The sequence below is a fragment of the Pipra filicauda genome, unplaced genomic scaffold, assembly GCF_003945595.2.
Source record: "Pipra filicauda isolate LSUMZ 115617 unplaced genomic scaffold, ASM394559v2 scaffold544_size365909_pilon, whole genome shotgun sequence".
Classification (NCBI taxonomy): domain Eukaryota; kingdom Metazoa; phylum Chordata; class Aves; order Passeriformes; family Pipridae; genus Pipra; species Pipra filicauda.
In genome coordinates, this window is record NW_024104692.1 from 4,586 (window position 1) to 20,265 (window position 15,680).

The 15,680-nt window shown below is 57.3% G+C and overlaps 1 long non-coding RNA gene across 2 annotated transcripts; it reads right to left on the reverse strand.

Annotated features, from left to right (window-relative positions):
- Positions 1-6,586: 6,586 nt before the first annotated feature.
- LOC120324464 lies at positions 6,587-7,390 on the reverse strand. Of its 2 annotated transcripts, none has more exons than XR_005565803.1 (3): positions 7,350-7,390; positions 6,732-6,821; positions 6,587-6,627 (listed from the first exon to the last, which is right to left on the reverse strand). It is a non-coding gene; the product is annotated as an uncharacterized LOC120324464 (long non-coding RNA). The 2 variants fall into 2 exon arrangements; XR_005565802.1 differs by having other exon boundaries at positions 6,589-6,627; positions 6,736-6,821.
- Positions 7,391-15,680: the final 8,290 nt, after the last annotated feature.

Genomic DNA, 15,680 nt, shown 5'->3' on the forward strand with positions numbered 1-15,680 from the left:
TAAAGCCATCATTTTAAAACCATCTCAGGAATCAAAAGGCACTGGAAAACACACACAAATCATTCCTGCACCCACCAAATCATTAGGAATTGGAACCCCATTCCCTCATCTCTCTCCTTGTGCTTCTTGGCTGGAACACCTGATGATCCCCGCTGGCTATTTTTAGGCTGCTTTTCTTCCACAGCTCCTTTCCTCCCGGCTAAAACCTCCTGGCACATTCAGGGCTTATCCGGAGGGAAGCCCCTCTGAAGTATTTCCTCCCGTGGCAATTCTGTGGGATGAAGAAGGAAAAAAAGCACGTCAAGAGCTCCTTCTCCCCCCTTCCCTCGCAAACACCCTCCCAGTTTGTCCTTGGCAGCTCCATGCCCCCGGCCCCCGCACCCGACGCTTCGGCTCCGCTGGGAAAGGGACAGCAAGTGCACAAGCAAGTTCAGTGCTGGGCAGGGGCTCCCTGGGGAACGGCACTTCGGTGCTTTAGTCCGTGGCCTTTCCTGCTGCCCTCCCTCCCGGAGGCAGAGGATGACCCGGCCCTTGTTTCTCCCACGCTCGCAGACCCAGGTCCTGCTCCTTTGGCCCCACTTTTCTTAGCAGACCCGGCATCATTTCCCAGTGTCCCCAGGAAACTTCTGCACTTGACCCATTGCTGAGTGCAGAGCACAGGGCGAGGGAAGGACAAATTTCCTGGCACCCACCCCCTGGAATTTTCCTTCTCCGCAGCACGCTCCCGTTCCCGCTGTCTCTGGAGGTGCCCGCACGAGTCCTCCTTCTCCCAGCACCTCAGAGAATGTCCTCTTCACCCGGGTCCTGCTTACCGGCGTCCAACAAAACACGCTGACGACATTTTTCAGGATGCCAGTGGAGAGATATTAGAGCACACTGCCCAGGGAAGCTGAGCCTGCCCCATCCCTGCAAGTGTTCCAGGCCGGGCTGGACGGGACTCGCAGCAACCGGGGACAGTGGAAGGTGTCCCTGCCCACGGAAGGCAGGCTGGCCTTTGAAGGTCCCCTTCAACCCGAATCGCTCTGGGATTCCCCTCCAAAATCGCTCCCCAAGAGACACAGCGAGCAAAGCAGAGGGACTGCACTCCCCGCTTTTCTTACCTGCAGGCACGCACAGCACAGCACAGCACAGCACGTTGGACAGAAAAGCCACGGGGTTAGTCCTGCCAGAGGCGTCCGGCACACCCACGGCGACCGAAGGAAAACAGGGAGCCTGGGAACACGGAGTAAAAGACACCTTAATTAGGACCACACCGAGCACTAGCCAGGTCATTCCCACAGCTTCACTGTCCCGTCACACAAAAAGCACTCACCGAGGCCTCAGGTAGGATGGCTCCTGCCGCTGACCAGGTGAATACCTCCCTGGAAGCCCGCTCCGCTCCTGCCAGGCACTGGGGCTCACCCAGGGGGGCTTTGCCAAGCATCCAATGGAAATTAAAATTACAGCCCGGGCAAAGGCGCTTCCCGCAGGACCGCTCCTGGCCAAGGCCACCGGTCCGTGCAAGTCAGACCGCTGACCAGCCGGGGGGATTTTCGGGGGCACGCTTCCCGCTTTTATTCTCCAGAAACTCCAGTTCTGTCTGGCACCGCTTGCTTCAGTCTTCCCCTGTTGGAAGAGGTCACTTAAGGCTTTCGAGGGGCCAGACTGCCAAAGCCCTGCCGGTCCATTCCCACGAGGAAAGGTAGCTTTGTCTTGGACAGGATACTGGGGGGGAGACACAAAATAAAAGTTTAATTTAAAACAACTGCCTAGAATAGCAAGCAATTCAAACATAAGGCAGACAAGACTCGTGCAAATCTGAATCCATTTGGCTTCAAAGGAGAATTATTTCCCTCTGCACCTAACAGAATGTCCTCTTCACCCGGGTCCTGCTTACCATCGTCGAACAAAACACGCTGACGACATTTTTCAGGATGCCAGTGGAGAGATATTAGAGCACACTGCCCAGGGAAGCTGAGCCTGCCCCATCCCTGCAAGTGTTCCAGTCCAGGCTGGACGGGACTGGGAGCATCCAGCCGGGGATGAGAGCGGAAGGTGTCCCTGCCCACGGAAGGCAGGCTGGCCTTTGAAGGTCCCCTTCAAACCAAATCGCTCTGGGATTCCCCTCCAAAATCACTACCCAAGAGACACAGCAAGCAAAGCAGAGGGACTGCACTCCCCGCTTTTCTTACCTGCAGGCACACACAGCACAGCACAGCACAGCACGTTGGACAGAAAAGCCACGGGGTTAGTCCTGCCAGAGGCGTCCGGCACACCCACGGCGACCGAAGGAAAACGGGGAGCCTGGGAACACGGAGTAAAAGACACCTTAATTAGGACCACACCGAGCACTAGCCAGGTCATTCCCACAGACAGCTTCACCGTCCTGTCACACAAAAAGCACTGACCTACCAGGGCCTCAGTTAGGATGGCTCCTGACGCTGACACCTCCGTTTGCCCCGGGGGGTCAAGAAGAACATCCCTGGGAAGAAGCCACCCTGAACAACAAAAAGGCAAAATTAGTGAAGCACGGGGGCCTCTTCTGACTAGATTGCCACCAGCATTCCATAGCAAATGCCACGACTATTCTGTTACAGACGAGAAAACCCTGTACTCCCAAACAAACAGCCAGGAGGTTTATGGGCACGCCTGAAAATTTCCTGTGAGGAGCTTTTTGTAACTAAGGAGCAGGTGCTATCTTGAGTTGAAGGCATCGATTTGACAGACACTTAGTACAGCAAACTCTTCAGCAGAGCAATTAATTGCTGCCTGTTTGAAGAGTAGGGGAGAGAAAATGACAGTCTAACAGAAGACAAGAAAAGCAGAACTGGAATCAGCAGCCTTTTCTTCCATCTCTCCCGAGAAAGTCGTGTTTCTCTGTTCTAACAATTCTATGCCCTTTTCTACATGAAACTTACACCAAGGCTGAAAAAACAACTAGAAAACACGGAGAGAAGCTTTTCAGAATTTCACGTGATTTTCCCAACCCGATCCCAGAAAAGCAGAACTGGGTAGAATGGACTCACCTCGAGGCCTTTGGTCTTTTTTCCATAAGCTTCGTCACCTGATTGAAAAAGCAGAGTAGACTCGGTATTTAGGCTCACAACAGGAAAACTTCCCCTTCGTTTCCTAAAAGAAAGGACATTAATCTGCACAGCTGCAGGCGCGTCTCCAGCTGTTAAAGCCTTTCAGCTTTTCAGAGGGTGAGAATGCCCTGCTAAGGAAGGCTGAAAAATGCTGGGAGCCTGCCCAGGTCAAAGAGCCCCTTGATTTTGTCTGTGTTCCAGTCCCTGGCTAAAGAAAGGGCAGAACCACCGCAGGTGTTGCTTGCCTTTTCCCTACGAGGTTTTGCCAGGCGCTGGGCCAGCCCGGGCACTGCGGGGGAAGGCCGGCAGTGGCCAAAGCCCGCCGCTTTCCCAGGGCAAGCGTCGCGTGCCAGAGCGCCCCCGAGCGCCGGGCCCTGCCTCACAGTCGCCGCCTGGCGGACACGGCCGGGAGCGGCACTGCAGCCGCGCGCCCCCCCCCCCCCTTGGCGAGACCCGCGGCGCCTTTCGCGCGTCCGGGCCTTTCTTCCCTAAAACCTGCCCTTGCCTAGGAAAAGCTGAGCAGTTCACTGAGTTGCTGTTTCCAGCCCAGCTTCCCAAAGGATTTCTCTCTCCCGGCAGCACAGACAGGGTCCCCGAGGCAGCGCAGACCCTCCCCGCGGGGGGGTGTGGTGCGTGTGCAATGCCAGGGCACATCCGAACCCGGCCCTGCGGCGGCACGCAGGTGCAAGTTTCTCCGCAGAGGCGAGAAAGCTGCCCGTCGCTTCCCCTGCCTGCAGGCCCCGCTGGCCGCGGGAGAGGCAGAAGAGCGGCCGCCGCCCCCCCGCCGGGCCCCCGCTTACCCCGGCGACGATCTCCTGCAGAGCCCGACGTCGGATCTGCCGCCGTGGGTCGCTTCCGGGGGGGGGGGGAGGCGGCGGCGCAGCCCCGACAGCATCTCCGGGGCACGGCGGGACCGACCGGGAGCGGAGCGGAGCGGAGCGGAAGGGGGCGGAACGGGGCGGGAGGACGGCGACCGCGTGGGATCGTCGCGCGTGCGCGGCGCGCCGCGGCGCGAGAGGGGTCTGCCCGCGCCGGTGCCTGCCGCCGCCCGCGAACCTGCCGCCCGCGCCCGGCGCCGCCGAGCGCCCCGCCCCGTCCCCACAGCGGGAAGCGGCGCGGCGAGACGGCGCTGCGGGCGCGGGGCGGGGGTCCGGGTCGCGGCGGAGGTCAGGCAACAGGATAGACGCCTCTCTGAGGCCAGGGCGGGGGCCTCTCGCCGCCATCTTGAGTGTGGCCTCGGCTAAGTTCCGGTCCTGGCGGCGCCATCTTGATTGTGGCGTCGGGGCGAACTTCCGGGCCGGGGCCGCCATCTTTAGTGTGGTCGTTCCGGTCCTGGCGGCGCCATCTTTACTGTGGGCTTGGCGGACTGCCGGGCCGGGGCCTTGGAGGACTTCCGGTCGCTCTCTACTTCCGGTGACCGAGGTTACCCAAATTACCGGCCCTCCTCGCTAATTTCTGCGCTTTCACCCCAAAAAATCTTCACGTTATTCCCCCCACACACACCCCGCCAGAGACGGGCGACCGCCAGTCCCGCCCTGCCGCCGGAACCGGCCCTTAACTCGAGCGGGGAGCGCTGCACCGCCACGAGAGCCACTGCGCATGCGTCGCCGGTCCCGCTCCTGGCTGCCCTTACTTACCACGTGATCGCCGGCGTCTTGCCAACGACTGCGCACGCGCCGCCGTCGCCACCTTGCCTGCCCCCCCCCCCACCCCGCCGCCCGACCGCCCGGCTTCGCTTTCTTACTGCGGCTCCCCCTCCGCTTTTTCGGCTCCCTGGGGTTCCCCCACCCGCATTTTGGGATCCCCGTCTCACATTTGAGGGGTGATGACCCCGCAATTTACGGGTCGGGGGGCGGGAGGAGAGGAAACGGGGTGCCCAAGAAGGGGTTTCTTTTTTTTTTTCTTTTTCTTTTTTTTTTTCTCTTTTATTTCATTTTCATTTTAATTTCCTTTTTAGTTTTTTTGCCTTTTTTTTTTTAATTTTCTTTTGTTTTTTATGTTTCATTTTTTTATTTCGTTTATTTTTTATTCTCTTTATTTTTCATTTTCTCTCCCAGTGCTCCCCAGCAAACACCCAGTGCTCCCCAACAACCCCCAGGAACACCCAGTGCTCCCCAAAAATTGACCCAAAACCGACCCAAATCACCCCAAAAGCTGACCCAAAACTGACCCCAAAACCTGACCCAAATCATCCCAAAAGCTGACCCAAAACTGACCCCAATCACCCCAAACAGTGACCCCAAACTGACCCCAAAAACTGACCCAAATCATCCCAAAACCTGACCCAAAACTCTGCATTTATTTGGCACCATTTCCTCCCAGAAACAACATCTCCGATTTAGTTGATTGCTAAAGCCATCATTTTAAAACCATCTCAGGAATCAAAAGGCACTGGAAAACACACACAAATCATTCCTGCACCCACCAAATCATTAGGAATTGGAACCCCATTCCCTCATCTCTCTCCTTGTGCTTCTTGGCTGGAACACCTGATGATCCCCGCTGGCTATTTTTAGGCTGCTTTTCTTCCACAGCTCCTTTCCTCCCGGCTAAAACCTCCTGGCACATTCAGGGCTTATCCGGAGGGAAGCCCCTCTGAAGTATTTCCTCCCGTGGCAATTCTGTGGGATGAAGAAGGAAAAAAAGCACGTCAAGAGCTCCTTCTCCCCCCTTCCCTCGCAAACACCCTCCCAGTTTGTCCTTGGCAGCTCCATGCCCCCGGCCCCCGCACCCGACGCTTCGGCTCCGCTGGGAAAGGGACAGCAAGTGCACAAGCAAGTTCAGTGCTGGGCAGGGGCTCCCTGGGGAACGGCACTTCGGTGCTTTAGTCCGTGGCCTTTCCTGCTGCCCTCCCTCCCGGAGGCAGAGGATGACCCGGCCCTTGTTTCTCCCACGCTCGCAGACCCAGGTCCTGCTCCTTTGGCCCCACTTTTCTTAGCAGACCCGGCATCATTTCCCAGTGTCCCCAGGAAACTTCTGCACTTGACCCATTGCTGAGTGCAGAGCACAGGGCGAGGGAAGGACAAATTTCCTGGCACCCACCCCCTGGAATTTTCCTTCTCCGCAGCACGCTCCCGTTCCCGCTGTCTCTGGAGGTGCCCGCACGAGTCCTCCTTCTCCCAGCACCTCAGAGAATGTCCTCTTCACCCGGGTCCTGCTTACCGGCGTCCAACAAAACACGCTGACGACATTTTTCAGGATGCCAGTGGAGAGATATTAGAGCACACTGCCCAGGGCAGCTGAGCCTGCCCCATCCCTGCAAGTGTTCCAGGCCGGGCTGGACGGGACTCGCAGCAACCGGGGACAGTGGAAGGTGTCCCTGCCCACGGAAGGCAGGCTGGCCTTTGAAGGTCCCCTTCAAACCAAATCGCTCTGGGATTCCCCTCCAAAATCACTCCCCAAGAGACACAGCGAGCAAAGCAGAGGGACTGCACTCCCCGCTTTTCTTACCTGCAGGCGCACACAGCACAGCACAGCACAGCACGTTGGACAGAAAAGCCACGGGGTTAGTCCTGCCAGAGGCGTCCGGCACACCCACGGCGACCGAAGGAAAACAGGGAGCCTGGGAACACGGAGTAAAAGACACCTTAATTAGGACCACACCGAGCACTAGCCAGGTCATTCCCACAGACAGCTTCACCGTCCGGTCACACAAAAAGCACTGACCTACCAGGGCCTCAGTTAGGATGGCTCCTGACGCTGACACCTCCGTTTGCCCCGGGGGGTCAAGAAGAACATCCCTGGAAAGAAGTCACCCTGAACAACAAAAAGGCAAAATTAGTGAAGCACGGGGGCCTCTTCTGACTAGATTGCCACCAGCATTCCATAGCAAATGCCACGACTATTCTGTTACAGACGAGAAAACCCTGTACTCCCAGACAAACAGCCAGGAGGTTTATGGGCACGCCTGAAAATTTCCTGTGAGGAGCTTTTTGTAACTAAGGAGCAGGTGCTATCTTGAGTTGAAGGCATCGATTTGACAGACACTTAGTACAGCAAACTCTTCAGCAGAGCAATTAATTGCTGCCTGTTTGAACAGTAGGGGAGAGAAAATGACAGTCTAACAGAAGACAAGAAAAGCAGAACTGGAATCAGCAGCCTTTTCTTCCATCTCTCCCGAGAAAGTCGTGTTTCTCTGTTCTAACAATTCTATGCCCTTTTCTACATGAAACTTACACCAAGGCTGAAAAAACAACTAGAAAACACGGAGAGAAGCTTTTCAGAATTTCACGTGATTTTCCCAACCCGATCCCAGAAAAGCAGAACTGGGTAGAATGGACTCACCTCCAGGCCTTTGGTCTTTTTTTCCATAAGCTTCGTCACCTGATTGAAAAAGCAGAGTAGACTCGGTATTTAGGCTCACAACAGGAAAACTTCCCCTTCGTTTCCTAAAAGAAAGGACATTAATCTGCACAGCTGCAGGCGCGTCTCCAGCTGTTAAAGCCTTTCAGCTTTTCAGAGGGTGAGAATGCCCTGCTAAGGAAGGCTGAAAAATGCTGGGAGCCTGCCCAGGTCAAAGAGCCCCTTGATTTTGTCTGTGTTCCAGTCCCTGGCTAAAGAAAGGGCAGAACCACCGCAGGTGTTGCTTGCCTTTTCCCTACGAGGTTTTGCCAGGTGCTGGGCCAGCCCGGGCCCTCCGGGGGAAGGCCGGCAGTGGCCAAAGCCCGCCGCTTTCCCAGGGCAAGCGTCGCTTGCGAGAGCGCCCCCGAGCGCCGGGCCCTGCCTCACAGTCGCCGCCTGGCGGACACGGCCGGGAGCGGCGCTGCAGCCGCGCGCGGCGCTGCAGCCGCGCGCCCCCCCCCCCTTGGCGAGACCCGCGGCGCCTTTCGCGCGTCCGGGCCTTTCTTCCCTAAAACCTGCCCTTGCCTAGGAAAAGCTGAGCAGTTCACAGAGTTGCTGTTTCCAGCCCAGCTTCCCAAAGGATTTCTCTCTCCCGGCAGCACAGACAGGGTCCCCGAGGCAGCGCGGACCCTCCCCGCGGGGGGGGTGTGGTGCGTGTGCAATGCCAGGGCACATCCGAACCCGGCCCTGCGGCGGCACGCAGGTGCGAGTTTCTCCGCAGAGGCGGGAAACTTGCCTGTCGCTTCCCCGGCCTGCAGTCCCCGATGGCCGCGGGAGAGGCAGAAGAGCGGCCGCGCCCACCCGCCGCGCCCAGCTTACCCCGGGGACGATCTCCGTCGGATCTGCCGCCGTGGGTCGCTTCCGGGGGGGGGGGGAAGGCGGCGGCGCAGCCCCGATAGCATCTCCAGGGCACGGCGGGAGCGGGAGCGGGAGCGGGGGCGGGAGCGGGAGCGGAGCGGAACGGGGCGAGCGGGGGGCCGCGGCGCCATCTTTAGTGTGGCCTCGGCTAAGTTCCGGTCGTGGCGGCGCCATCTTGAGTGTGGCGTCGGGGCGAACTTCCGGGCCGGGGCCGCCATCTTTAGTGTGGTCGTTCCGGTCCTGGCGGCGCCATCTTTACTGTGGGCTTGGCGGACTTCCGGGCCGGGCCCGCCATCTTTAGTGTGGTCGTTCCGGTCCTGGCGGCGCCATCTTTACTGTGGGCTTGGCGGACTTCCGGGCCGGGGCCTTGGAGGACTTCCGGTCGCTCTCTACTTCCGGTGACCGAGTTTACCCAAATTAGCGTCCCTCCTCGCTAATTTCTGCGCTTTCGCCCCAAAAAATCTTCGTGTTATCCCCCCCACACACACCCCGGGAGAGACGGGAGACCGCCAGTCCCGCCCTGCCGCCGGAACCGGCCCTTAACTCGAGCAGGGAGCGCTGCATCGCCACGAGAGCCACTGCGCATGCGTCGCCGGTCCCTCTCCTGGCTGCCCTTACTTACCACGTGATCGCCGGCGTCTTGCCAACGACTGCGCACGCGCCGGCGTCGCCACCTTGCCTGCCCCCCCACCCCGCCGCCCGACCGCCCGGCTTCGCTTTCTTACTGCGGCTCCCCCTCCGCTTTTTCGGCTCCCTGGGGTTCCCCCACCCGCATTTTGGGGTCCCCGTCTCACATTTTAGGGGGGATGACCCCGCAATTTACGGGTCGGGGGCCGGGAGGAGAGGAAACGGGGTGCCCAAGAAGGGGTTTCTTTTTTTTCTCTTTTATTTCATTTTCATTTTATTTCCTTTTTAGGTTTTTTGCCTTTTTTTTTAATTTTATTTTGTTTTTTATATTTCCTTTTTTATTTCGTTTATTTTTTATTCTCTTTATTTTTCATTTTCTCTCCCAGTGCTCCCCAGTATCACCCAGTGCTCCCCAACAACCCCCAGCAACACCCAGTGCTCCCCAGTGCACCCCAGTAACACCCAGTGCTCCTCAACAACCCCCAGCAACACCCAGTGCTCCCCAGTAAACACCCAGTGCCCCCCAACAACCCCCAGGAACACCCAGTGCTCCCCAAAAATTGACCCAAAACCGACCCAAAACACCCCAAAAGCTGACCCAAAACTGACCCCAAAACCTGACCCAAATCATCCCAAAAGCTGACCCAAAACTGACCCCAATCATCCCAAAAGCTGACCCAAAACTGACCCAAATCACCCCAAACAGTGACCCCAAACTGACCCCAAAAACTGACCCAAATCATCCCCAAAACTGACCCAAAACTGACCCAAAACTCTGCATTTATTTGGCACCATTTCCTCTCAGAAACAACATCTCCGATTTAGTTGATTGCTAAAGCCATCATTTTAAAATCATCCCAGGAATCAAAAGGGACTGGAAAACACACACAAATCATTCCTGCACCCACCAAATCATTAGGAATTGGAACCCGATTCCCTCATCTCTCTCCTTGTGCTTCTTGGCTGGAAAACCTGATGATCCCCGCTGGCTATTTTTAGGCTGCTTTTCTTCCACAGCTCCTTTCCTCCCGGCTGAAACCTCCTGGCATATTCAGGGCTTACCTGGAGGGACGCCCCTCTGAGGTATTTCCTCTCGCGGCAATTCTGTGGGATGAAGAAGTAAAAAAAGCACGTCAAGAGCTCCTTCTCCCCCCTTCCCTCGCATACACCCTCCCAGTTTGCCCTTGGCAGCTCCATCCCCCCGGCACCCGCACCCGACGCTTCGGCTCCGCTGGGAAAGGGACAGCAAGTGCAGAAGCAAGTCCAGTGCTGGGCAGGGGCTCCCTGGGGAAGGGCACTTCAGTGCTTTAGTCCGTGGCCTTTCCTGCTGCCCTCCCTCCCGGAGGCAGAGGATGACCCATCCCTTGTTTCTCCCACGCACGCAGACCCAGGTCCTGCTCCTTTGGCCCCACTTTTCTTAGCAGACCCGGCATCCTTTTCCAGGGTCCCCAGGACACTTCTGCACTTGACCCATTGCTAAGTGCAGAGCACAGGGCGAGGGAAGGACAAATTTCTCGGCACCCACCCCCTGTAATTTTCCTTCTCCGCAGCACGCTCCCGTTCCCGCTGTCTCTGGAGGTGCCCGCACGAGTCCTCCTTCTCCCAGCACCTCAGAGAATGTCCTCTTCACCCGGGTCCTGCTTACCGGCGTCCAACAAAACACGCTGACAACATTTTTCAGGATGCCAGTGGCGAGACATTAGAGCACACTGCACAGGGAAGCTGAGCCTGCCCCATCCCTGCAAGTGTTCCAGGCCAGGCTGGACGGGACTGGGAGCAACCGGGGACAGTGGAAGGTGTCCCTGCCCACGGAAGACAGGCTGGCCTTTGAAGGTCCCCTTCAAACCAAATCGCTCTGGGATTCCCCTCCAAAATCACTCCCCAAGAGACACAGCAAGCAAAGCAGAGGGACTGCACTCCCCGCTTTTCTTACCTGCAGGCACCCACAGCACAGCACAGCACGTTGGACAGAAAAGCCACGGGGTTAGTCCTGCCAGAGGCGTCCGGCACACCCACGGCGACCGAAGGAAAAGAGGGAGCCTGGGAACACGGAGTAAAAGACACCTTAATTAGGACCACACCGAGCAATAGCCGGGTCATTCCCACAGACAGCTTCACCGTCCAGTCACACAAAAAGCACTCACCGAGGCCTCAGTTAGGATGGCTCCTGACGCTGACCAGGTGAATACCTCCCTGGAAGCCCGCTCCGCTCCTGCCAGGCACTGGGGCTCACCCAGGGGGGCTTTGCCAAGCATCCAATGGAAATTAAAATTACAGCCTGGGCAAAGGCGCTTCCCTCAGGACCGCTCCTGGCCGAGGCCACCGGTCCGTGCAAGTCAGACCACTGACCACCCGGGGGGATTTTTGGGGGCACGCTTCCAGCTTTTATTCTCCAGAAGCTCCAGTTCTTTCTGGCACCGCTTGCTTCAGTCTTCCCCTGTTGGAAGAGGTCACTTAAGGCTTTCGAGGGGCCAGACTGCCAAAGCCCGGCCGGTCCATTCCCACGAGGAAAGGTAGCTTTGTCTTGGACAGGATACTGGGGGGGAGACACAAAATAAACGTTTAATTTAAAACAACTGCCTAGAATAGAAAGCAATTCAAACATAAGGCAGACAAGACTCGTGCAAATCTGAATCCATTTGGCTTCAAAGGAGAATTATTTCCCTCTGCACCTAACAGAATGTCATTTTCACCCGGGTCCTGCTTACCGGCGTCCAACAAAACACGCTGACGACATTTTTCAGGATGCCAGTGGAGAGACATTAGAGCACACTGCACAGGGAAGCTGAGCCTGCCCCATCCCTGCAAGTGTTCCAGGCCAGGCTGGACGGGACTGGGAGCATTCAGCCGGGGATGAGAGCGGAAGGTGTCCCTGCCCACGGAAGGCAGGCTGGCCTTTGAAGGTCCCCTTCAAACCAAATCGCTCTGGGATTCCCCTCCAAAATCACTCCCCAAGCGACACAGCAAGCAAAGCAGAAGGACTGCGCTCCCAGCTTTTCTTACCTGCAGGCACACACAGCACAGCACGTTGGACAGAAAAGCCACGGGGTTAGCCCTGCCAGAGGCGTCCGGCACACCCACGGCGACCGAAGGGAAGGAGGGAGCCTGGGAACACGGAGTAAAAGACACTTTAATTAGGACCACACCGAGCACTAGCCAGGTCATTCACACAGCTTCACCGTCCAGTCACACAAAAAGCACTCACCGAGGCCTCAGTTAGGATGGCTCCTGACGCTGACCAGGTGAATACCTCCATTTGCCCCGGGGTGTCAAGAATAACATCCCTGGGAAGAAGTCACCCTGAACAACAAAAAGGCAAAATTAGTGAAGCACGGGGTCCTCTTCTGACTAGATTGCCACCAGCATTCCATAGCAAATGCCACGACTATTCTGTTACAGACGAGAAAACCCTGTTCTCCCAAACAAACAGCCAGGAGATTTATGGGCACGCCTGAAAATTTCCTGTGAGGAACTTTTTGTAACTAAGGAGCAGGTGCTATCTTGAGTTGAAGGCATCAATTTGACAGACACTTAGTACAGCAAACTCTTCAGCAGAGCAATTAATTGCTGCCTATTTGAACAGCAGGGGAGAGAAAATGACGGTCGAAGGGAAGACAAGAAAAGCAGAACTGCAATCAGCAGCCTTTTCTTCCATCTCTCCCGAGAAAGTCTAGTTGGTCTGTTCTAATAATTCTATGCCCTTTTCTACATGAAACTTAGACCAAGGCTGAAAAAACAACTAGAAAACACGGAGAGAAGCTTTTTAGAATTTCACGTGATTTTCCCAAACCGATCCCAGAAAAGCAGAACTCGGTAGAATGTGCTCACCTCGAGGCCTTTGGTCTTTTTTTCCATAAGCTTCGTCACCTGATTGAAAAAGCAGAGTAGACTCGGTATTTAGGCTCACAACAGGAAAACCTCCCCTTCGTTTCCTCAAAGAAACTCCATTAATCTGCACAGCTGCAGGCGCGTCTCCAGCTGTTAAAGCCTTTCAGCTTTTCAGAGGGTGAGAATGCCCTGCTAAGGAAGGCTGAAAAATGCTCGGAGCCTGCCCAGGTCAAAGAGCCCCTTGATTTTGTCTGTGTTCCAGTCCCTGGCTAAAGAAAGGGCAGAACCACCGCAGGTGTTGCTTGCCTTTTCCCTACGAGGTTTTGCCAGGCGCTGGGCCAGCCCGGGCACTGCGGGGGAAGGCCGGCAGTGGCCAAAGCCCGCCGCTTTCCCAGGGCAAGCGTCGCTTGCGAGAGCGCCCCCGAGCGCCGGGCCCTGCCTCACAGTCGCCGCCTGGCGGACACGGCCGGGAGCGGCACTGCAGCCGCGCGCGGCGCTGCAGCCGCGCGCGCCCCCCCCCCCTTGGCGAGACCCGCGGCGCCTTTCGCGCGTCCGGGCCTTTCTTCCCTAAAACCTGCCCTTGCCTAGGAAAAGCTGAGCAGTTCACAGAGTTGCTGTTTCCAGCCCAGCTTCCCAAAGGATTTCTCTCTCCCGGCAGCACAGACAGGGTCCCCGAGGCAGCGCAGACCCTCCCCGCGGGGGGGTGTGGTGCGTGTGCAATGCCAGGGCACATCCGAACCCGGCCCTGCGGCGGCACGCAGGTGCGAGTTTCTCCGCAGAGGCGAGAAACTTGCCTGTCGCTTCCCCGGCCTGCAGTCCCCGATGGCCGCGGGAGAGGCAGAAGAGCGGCCGCGCCCACCCGCCGCGCCCAGCTTACCCCGGGGACGATCTCCGTCGGATCTGCCGCCGTGGGTCGCTTCCGGGGGGGGGGGGAAGGCGGCGGCGCAGCCCCGATAGCATCTCCAGGGCACGGCGGGAGCGGGAGCGGGAGCGGGGGCGGGAGCGGGAGCGGAGCGGAACGGGGCGAGCGGGGGCCGCGGCGCCATCTTTAGTGTGGCCTCGGCTAAGTTCCGGTCGTGGCGGCGCCATCTTGAGTGTGGCGTCGGGGCGAACTTCCGGGCCGGGGCCGCCATCTTTAGTGTGGTCGTTCCGGTCCTGGCGGCGCCATCTTTACTGTGGGCTTGGCGGACTTCCGGGCCGGGCCCGCCATCTTTAGTGTGGTCGTTCCGGTCCTGGCGGCGCCATCTTTACTGTGGGCTTGGCTGACTTCCGGGCCGGGGCCTTGGAGGACTTCCGGTCGCTCTCTACTTCCGGTGACCGAGTTTACCCAAATTAGCGTCCCTCCTCGCTAATTTCTGCGCTTTCGCCCCAAAAAATCTTCGTGTTATTCCCCCCACACACACCCCGGGAGAGACGGGACACCGCGAGTCCCGCCCTGCCGCCGGAACCGGCCCTTAACTCGAGCAGGGAGCGCTGCACCGCCACGAGAGCCACTGCGCATGCGTCGCCGGTCCCGCTCCTGGCTGCCCTTACTTACCACGTGATCGCCGGCGTCTTGCCAACGACTGCGCACGCGCCGCCGTCGCCACCTTGCCTGCCCCCCCACCCCGCCGCCCGACCGCCCGGCTTCGCTTTCTTACTGCGGCTCCCCCTCCGCTTTTTCGGCTCCCTGGGGTTCCCCCACCCGCATTTTGGGGTCCCCGTCTCACATTTTAGGGGTGATGACCCCGCAATTTACGGGTCGGGGGCCGGGAGGAGAGGAAACGGGGTGCCCAAGAAGGGGTTTCTTTTTTTGTTTTTTTTTTCTCTTTTATTTCATTTTCATTTTATTTCCTTTTTAGGTTTTTTGCCTTTTTTTTTAATTTTATTTTGTTTTTTATATTTCCTTTTTTATTTCGTTTATTTTTTATTCTCTTTATTTTTCATTTTCTCTCCCAGTGCTCCCCAGTAACACCCAGTGCTCCCCAACAACCCCCAGCAACACCCAGTGCTCCCCAGTGCACCCCAGTAACACCCAGTGCTCCTCAACAACCCCCAGCAACACCCAGTGCTCCCCAGTAAACACCCAGTGCCCCCCAACAACCCCCAGGAACACCCAGTGCTCCCCAAAAATTGACCCAAAACCGACCCAAATCACCCCAAAAGCTGACCCAAAACTGACCCCAAAACCTGACCCAAATCATCCCAAAAGCTGACCCAAAACTGACCCCAATCATCCCAAAAGCTGACCCAAAACTGACCCAAATCACCCCAAACAGTGACCCCAAACTGACCCCAAAAACTGACCCAAATCATCCCCAAAACTGACCCAAAACTCTGCATTTATTTGGCACCATTTCCTCTCAGAAACAACATCTCCGATTTAGTTGATTGCTAAAGCCATCATTTTAAAATCATCCCAGGAATCAAAAGGGACTGGAAAACACACACAAATCATTCCTGCACCCACCAAATCATTAGGAATTGGAACCCGATTCCCTCATCTCTCTCCTTGTGCTTCTTGGCTGGAAAACCTGATGATCCCCCGCTGGCTATTTTTAGGCTGCTTTTCTTCCACAGCTCCTTTCCTCCCGGCTGAAACCTCCTGGCATATTCAGGGCTTACCTGGAGGGAAGCCCCTCTGAGGTATTTCCTCTCGTGGCAATTCTGTGGGATGAAGAAGTAAAAAAAGCACGTCAAGAGCTCCTTCTCCCCCCTTCCCTCGCATACACCCTCCCAGTTTGCCCTTGGCAGCTCCATCCCCCCGGCACCCGCACCCGACGCTTCGGCTCCGCTGGGAAAGGGACAGCAAGTGCAGAAGCAAGTCCAGTGCTGGGCAGGGGCTCCCTGGGGAACGGCACTTCAGTGCTTTAGTCCGTGGCCTTTCCTGCTGCCCTCCCTCCCGGAGGCAGAGGATGACCCATCCCTTGTTTCTCCCACGCTCGCAGACCCAGGTCCTGCTCCTTTGGCCCCACTTTTCTT